Genomic DNA, 7782 nt, shown 5'->3' with positions numbered 1-7782 from the left:
ATACAAAAACGAACTTCCGACTTTAGGTACTTCAACGTTGTCAAATTTTTTCTGCAAATGTGCCCTTGATATTTCTCTGCTAATGAAACAAAGCCAGGAAAAAATATACGAGGTCACATACTTTATTTAAAACAACATTTGAATATCAAATGTACAAAAGGCTGACTTTCCAAAATCAAATGTTAACTTTTCAACGAGTCCACTACATAGCCAGCAAAGGTGTTCCAGAGTCCATGTTGTAGGTAAAAAATAAAAAAAAAATAAAAATCCAAATGTCAAAGTCCAATCAGAAAAAGGTTTCATCTTGTCAAAATTTGGCTAACCGCCAAATAACTTGCCATCTTCACGTTAAACAACGTAGTCTCCACTTCAGCAATATCCAGTTGAATGGGGTCTTGATAGGATAAAAAAAAGAAGGAAGAATTGTAAGCCCACAGTGCAATGTCCAGCAGTTAAAACCAGGTATCCTAAACTAGATTACAATTATGCCAGTCAAGCAACATACGTAGCTAGCTTTCAGCTGCGCTAGCGATCACTGTGCAGGTGTATTTTGTTTTTTGAGAGTTAAGTGTTCCTATGAACGCGGAATTGATTAAAAAGGATACAAATAGTAAGTGAACTGTAATAAAATGGCATAGCGATGTACTGAATGCGAATTTAAATTCGATAGGGTTCGCAACTGAACTTTGTAACTCTTGATACGTTTACAATGAAACCCAAGACAATGTTGTGTTGGTCCCAAGCTTTAATGGCTGTGGTACTTTTTTGTAGTGCTTTAAAAAAAAAATTGTGTGGGTTTTAAAGTAATTAGCACAATGAAATATGGGCTGAATAGGTCTTCCAGCAATTTGCGAAAAGCATTTCCTCAACTGACCACCAGGAGTAAAATGAGTCTAGAGTTGCACCTAAAGTCACATCAATCAGTTACGTATGCAATCTATTCACGCAACAGCTTTGATGTTCACACAAATTAGGAGTAAAACAACACAACACAGGTCTGTAAGCAAATATTACTATATGAAAAATATGATCCACTTCATCAATTACCAGACTAACCAATTACATGAGCAACAGATGAACAACACATTAGCATCCAATAACTGTTAAAGCAACAGTTCAAACTATGGTCATTTTCAGTTGTCCACTATTCAGCAACAAGTAACTGTGGTTTGGTATTGGTCTTGTTCTATCAGGTTTTCAGCACAATGAAAATCTATAAGATTTGGCAAAATTAAGTATATAGGTAAATATGGCTTTTTTATTAAATGCCTACAGGAGGCAATACAGGCAACATCCCCAAAAATTGCGTGTAGCCGCATGAAATTGTTGTGTGTATCCTACAATGAAATTTATCGTCCCAAACTTCCCCTTTGTTAATTCATTTTCACAGCTGTTTTTTGCTAGCCTCTTAGAACTAAAAGTGAACGTCAGTCATAAAACATGGACAAACTCTACTTAAAGCAAACCTAGTTGAACTGGATCTAAATGTAAATATTCTGTTGAAACTTAAATTTGCCAATCAAAAAGCACATGACAAACGCAATCAGGTCAAAAAAAAAAAAAAAAAAGGAACTTACAGAGCTGTCTTCTTTTTCTTCACAAATTGAAATCTTCTCCGCAGTGTCTTCTGTCTCCACTATAGAAAAGATGAGGAACAATGAATGACACCCATTTAAAATATTCACAGAAAGATTTCCAGCTTTACAGGCTTTAATGAGCTTTAAGTGCTTGGACCTTTTAATCTATAAATGCTAATTCTAACTGTCAAAGATAGCTTCCAAACACTCATTTTCGTTGTTTCCAGTTGAGAATGATTTGAATGTGAGGAACGCATTTCTGAGAAAACAAAACCAACTTTTATAGCAATAATGACTTGAAAGATAATGTTATTTAACATAAAGGTTGAGGAGAAATGGTCATATTTAAACTCATACTGACTTCAACCTTTGTTGTTAATGTAAAATCAGTATTTTGTGCTTTAAAAGATCATATATATATATATATATATATATATATATATATATATATATATATATATATATATATATATATATATATATATATATATACACACACACACACACACACACACACACACACACAAGCACATATTATATGGTAGATGTACTGGACTGAATGACAATTAGAGCTGGCAGGATCTTCTTAGTCGTTTTGCAGACTTATAATTTATCTAATGCAGATAAAAAAAATACTTGGCAATTTATAAGTCACTGTCGAGACACTCAGGTGTTGGTGTATGGTACATTTATGTGCTGTGTAACTCAAGTAGCTTCGCAAGTTAAAACTATTGCAGTTCTTTCTTTTCAAATTTATTCCATCAAATGAAATACTTTGTATTGCTCACTGGAGAGTGTTTCCTTTATGTTCTGTGTGTGGGTATATCTAACCTGTGGATTTATTTTAGGATTTTTACAGTTACTTCTTACGATTAGAAGACGAGATTAATAAATGAATGCTTTTTTTTTTTTTTTAAATCACACCTGAAAAGGACACCGAAAGACTTGAATTTCTGTGCGGAGAACAAATTGTGGTTGCCACTTTAATTGGTTTGGCAACATTTATGGGAAATAATCTTTTTTTTCCATTTTGAGAAAATTCTTAGTTACTTATACTTGTTACCCATCTGTGCAAGAAATTTTCTAAAATTCAAAATGGTCACATTCTTGGCTCCAAGTACTTCTACGAGACCCGTTCATTCCAATAATCCAGGGACTATAACCATTTTTATGTTATAGTTAGTGACTTTCAAGTTGAATTTTGCTTCCCAATTTATCAAACATTTTAAAATGTAAGATGTAATTGAATGTGGAGCATTTGCAAAATTTGTCAACTGCTTCCAGACACTAAAGTTCAGAGGAAAAGAAAAGGTTCAGTGACACTTTAGGTATAAATGATTAACAATTCTGCCCCAGAGGAGTTGAATGGCAGTTTTTAACACTTTAAGTTTTAGTACACCTGCAAATGAGATGCAACAAAAGTTCTTAAGTGGTAAAGCATTAAAAGCAGAAACGTTAATGATGATGTGCTAAAGTTTCCACAGCCTGTCGTTTACACATCTGTTACAAAAACATTGTCTCAAGTATAATTTACGATCACACACGAAACGCATTTCTTGCCCATGTACTACAATTGGTGTCATCGTTTAAAATCTGACACAAGAGTTATGAAAAGAACAATCCTTAAGATTAGTCACAGGTTAGCTAGTCAATTGTAAAATTATCATCAACGTGTTGCAAATAGAGATGTTCTCTTAAAACAACACAATAGCAGTTTAATATTAAGCAATTTAAATATTAATGTGCTGTAAGCTATAAAAATGTGCGAAGTGATCTTACGTGTCTGCAGTACACTTTATTCTAAGTGGCGGGAAAATTATTTCGAAATAACCGCGTAACGTTGCCATCCATAGTAAGTGAGCCCACTTCTATACATTTGGAATTTATGTGTTACATCATACACTAGGGGGCAGAACTGTGTTTGTTCAGAAGCGTAGACGTAGCGGTACTTCCTAATAATGATTCTGATGTACAAGCCAAAAACATAAATGTGGACTTTACAACGTTGCTTTTTTTTAAATCAAATTAGTAAGGTTATTGTTTTTTAATTGTTATTGTGATTTTTTTTTTAAATAATTCAGCACTTTTTTTAAGAGTTCAAAGCTCAAACTGCTTATAAGAATTCTTCTAAAGACACTCAAACTGCCTTAAAATGATACTTACAGTGTCTACTTGCAGTACGGATCACTCAAATTCTTCCATTCACGTTCGCTAAATGTCAACCCTTTGAAATAACAAAAAACAAAAAAAACTTTTTTCAGAAAGGAACTGTGACAACAGCACGCCCTACTGGCTGCAGGTATGCAACAGTAAAGACTAACGAATGGTAAGACTACGCAAAATACCCTGGTTGGTACAAATATAAAACATACCATTTAGATAAGGCAAAGCAATCTCCGCTCTTCTTTGACGTCATTTGGGAAACATCACACCGAATCCCTGCAAAAAACAAAACATTATTTTGATTATTCTAGTAGTCGCAATTAAAAAAAATCAGAACTTACATAGGCATACAAGCCAGTCATAAGCAAGCCATCTGTTTTAATACCTTTTTAAAGCAATATTTTAGGATTATCCAAGACCTCATTAACATATTACCATATTACAAAAACCCTAAATAAGTATTTACATATTTAGTTGTTACTTAGTAAAACTGTTTTATCTTTGCGTGCTTTGTTGACTCAAAACACGACTATATTTGTCTTAAACAGTAACATCCACTAGAGAATACCTTAAGGAGGACATTTTGTTATGTGTAGGGTGGTACTAATCCGTTGGATTTAACGATATAGTCAAAGTTAGATGTATTATGCCATAAAAGACTAAATATCATCTGCTTTTATTATGTGTTGCATTTCCCTTTATATGTTTAGAAATCAACAACCTCATCCATGAGACTGAGATATTAACATGATTTTATGTCTTTATTTAATTTTATTACAGAATTTAGAATTTCCTTAAATTCACATACTTTTGGTGAAGCTTTCTAGCATAACTTTTTCTTTACATGATTTACAGATGTAAAGTGACTTGAAGAAGAAAATTTATGAGAATATTTAAATGACTTCTCCCTTCAGTACCTCAAAGGGTTAAAAGCCAACACCCTATTTTGTATTTCTAAGTATATCTTGGCTTTTATAATGTACAGAACCTACATTTTCACAATCAAGTTATGTACTGTTTATGTATGGTGTCTAAAATAAAAGGATTTTAGTTAATAGTCATATTTTGGACATTTTAGCAACTTATCACAATTTATGTAAAGTATTTTTAATTAATAAGCAATGAGTATATAATACTTTGTTACATCTTGCTACAAACTATATCTGAGCGGTCTGTGTTAATAAAATGTAAGAAATCATCGATTTTTAAATATTTTTTTCATCTAAAACTCGATGAAAAACCTCAAAAACCGAATACTGTGAAAATAAGCAAAAATGTACTTGAGGTTGTTGCGTTAATATCAATCAGCTCCCGATACAACATTTTTAAAACGAAACTTTTGCTTATTTTTGCTGGTTTTGTCGAACAAATTCAGACAAGGGCATTTGCCCTTTCAAGGACAAAGCAAATTTTAAATGCGTAGGTTGAAATAACTCCAAACAGGTCGCGAACAAATACACTTTCAAAAATCTAAACTAAGCTAACTCAAAACTGCCCTTACAAACATACAAAATCCACAAACTAAAAAACAAATGCATGCAATTTAAACTCTGCAGACCCTTTTCTTTTTTTCTTCGCTAACAGCACACCATAGCCATTTTTACCAACACTGCGCCTATCTGTCGTTCTTTCCACCATATTGCTTTACACGCCTGGCTCGTATTTTTCAGCTATTAATGTATGATTACTCTTAAGTTCTTACCAATTTCACGGGCCGTGTCTATCCCCCGTCATCTGCCTCGGTCAGTGCCGCATTTTTGCGCGATTTTCGCCGTTTTGGTGGGTCTTTCAGCCGCATCGCTGAGCCCTTCCTCCACTCCGTCGTCGACGCTTTGCTCCTCTGCTGCGTGTGTCCTCCTCTCTGCCTCTGCCTGAGCTGATATCCTTCAGCGGCTCTGCCCACTTTTGCTCTCAACGTAAGCCAAGCTCCACTTCCTCTACAGCCCCATCTAGCTAGCGCTAGCATCATACTGAACATAAAAGAAATGTCCTCCTTTTTTTTTTTTCTTCGGCTGAGCTCATGACACGTTAAAAAAAGCATATTTAAAACATTGTCGTAAATGAAAGAAGTTAACAAAACATTATGTTGGCCAAGTGTAGCTGTATATTTGTCAGATAGAGCTACATTAGGACGCTAGCTAGAAGTCCAAGTGAGAAAACTTTGTACGAATATTGTTATGAATATTGGCCACGAAGCTACAGTTAGCTTATTGAGGGTATACCAACACTTGAATCTAGTGTGTGCTTTCAGGCTACCCTTTTTTCTTTTCTTTTCTCACAAATCAAATGTGAAATAGTTTGTTGTTGTTGGGGGGTTTTCTTTACCATAATGCTGACCTTCTTTGACCCCCTTCCTTTTTATGGCCTTAAAGGCTTGCCGGGGACCTTAATAACACTTTATTAAGTTATAATACATGTTTTTTTGCTACCATGTGAACTCAGCTTCATTGAGGCCTTGCACACAGTCTTTCTTAGCCTAAGATGATGCCATGCTAGATGTGCTATGAAATTAACTTTTTATTTGTTAGTTTTGAACAGAAAATTCAAATATTTAACTGCATAATCCCCCCCCCAAAAAAAAAAGATGAATTGAATGGACTGGAAAGACCAAATCTACTTCAGGGTTAAGACATACATGAGGATGTAGCCGGATATAAGCACAGGTGTGAAATAGACAACAGAGGTCCACACTGCTTGTGACAACCTGGCAAAAATCAACTGATTTCAGCCCATTATTAACCTTAACTGCAAATAAACAAAAGGAAATAGAAAGGAAAACTCAAACTAATAATGTAATGGATGCATTGAGAAATCTATTGAGAACAGCCAAACATGGCAAGCTTGGCTTGTTCAGTGAATGCAGCCTTTGTTGGACACTATTTGTTGAAGACTCTGGTATGCACGCACTCCACCCCCATCGTGGGCCAATGAGATGCTCCACACAGCAGCGCATGCTCTTTCCAGTGGAAAATTTCTATAAAAAGATCATCAGCCTAGCAACAGGAGTGCCCTGCTGAGGTATTACAAATTCAGACGCCTCAAGTGAAGTGACCATGGCCTTATTTTAAATGACTGGTTGGATGGATGGTCCTTCCTGAATGCTGAAATCTAAATATTGTGCTCTGAGAGACTGACAGGGTTCGCCTCTGTGCCCCAATTGTACAAGTGCCACTCCTATTTGGTTCTTAAATGTGTTTATTTTAATGTTGCTTTTTGTAATGTCCTTAATGTGGTGTAGTTACAGTCATGTAAGATTTTATATTTATGTATAGATTCCAGTTTTAATGAAATTAATAAATGCATTTTGGTAAGAAAATAGAGTGTAGAAGAGGGTTTTAAAACCTGTACACACAACTTCACAAGAGATTTGTGTCTCCTCCTGGGGCCATACTGAGGCTCTTTCACTTACTGGGCAAATGTATGAACAACACTAAACTATAGAGCCAGTAAACAAGTGGAAAACTCACTCCCCTTAATTTAAATATAGAAAAGTATGATACATGTAGTACATTTTATTGACAAAATGACCCATAAATCAAAGATAATGGAGGATCTATTTATGCGTAGTTTGGTAGGAAAATGGTAGGAAATTATAAATTAATCACTAGAATCGCATTTCTATAGAAAATAGTGTGATTAGAATACTTTAAACACATGTGTTAGCATATGAAGGACTACCATTTATATATGTGAGTAAATGTATGGATAAATGATATATAGAGTGTCCGACCTACCTTTTTTATACTGTTATTTGTGGTGTTTTTTATGTGTATGACTTGCAACTTCTTTTCTTCATCCGTTCTTAACAATTCTTTAAAAAAATTTGTAGTTTTGGGGAAACTAGGCTTATAATGGTAGCTTTGGAGATGAAAAAGGTAAAGTGTAAAGTGCTAACATTTATCTTGGAACACATGTTCTCAGAATTGAAACCTGTAAATGCAGCACTGTTGTAGAAAGGTGTGGATGTTGGTTCTAGCAAAGACTGACCCAACAATCAAACATAAGAACAGGTTCTTATGTTTGATTTTTCACTTCGAAAGAT

At 34.6% G+C, this 7782-nt stretch overlaps 1 long non-coding RNA gene across 1 annotated transcript; it reads right to left on the bottom strand.

Annotated features, from left to right (window-relative positions):
• Positions 1-106: 106 nt before the first annotated feature.
• Positions 107-5691, bottom strand: LOC145430166 (uncharacterized). The gene is made up of 5 exons (XR_013910609.1): positions 5443-5691; positions 3950-4016; positions 3741-3801; positions 1578-1636; positions 107-394 (listed from the first exon to the last, which is right to left on the bottom strand). It is a non-coding gene; the product is annotated as an uncharacterized LOC145430166 (long non-coding RNA).
• Between the last annotated feature and the right edge of the window lie 2091 nt (positions 5692-7782).

The sequence above is a fragment of the Astatotilapia calliptera genome, chromosome 7, assembly GCF_964374335.1.
Source record: "Astatotilapia calliptera chromosome 7, fAstCal68.1, whole genome shotgun sequence".
NCBI lineage: Eukaryota > Metazoa > Chordata > Actinopteri > Cichliformes > Cichlidae > Astatotilapia > Astatotilapia calliptera.
The sequence above is the reverse complement of the archived record's forward strand: the minus strand, read 5'-3'. Positions and strand labels throughout refer to the sequence as shown.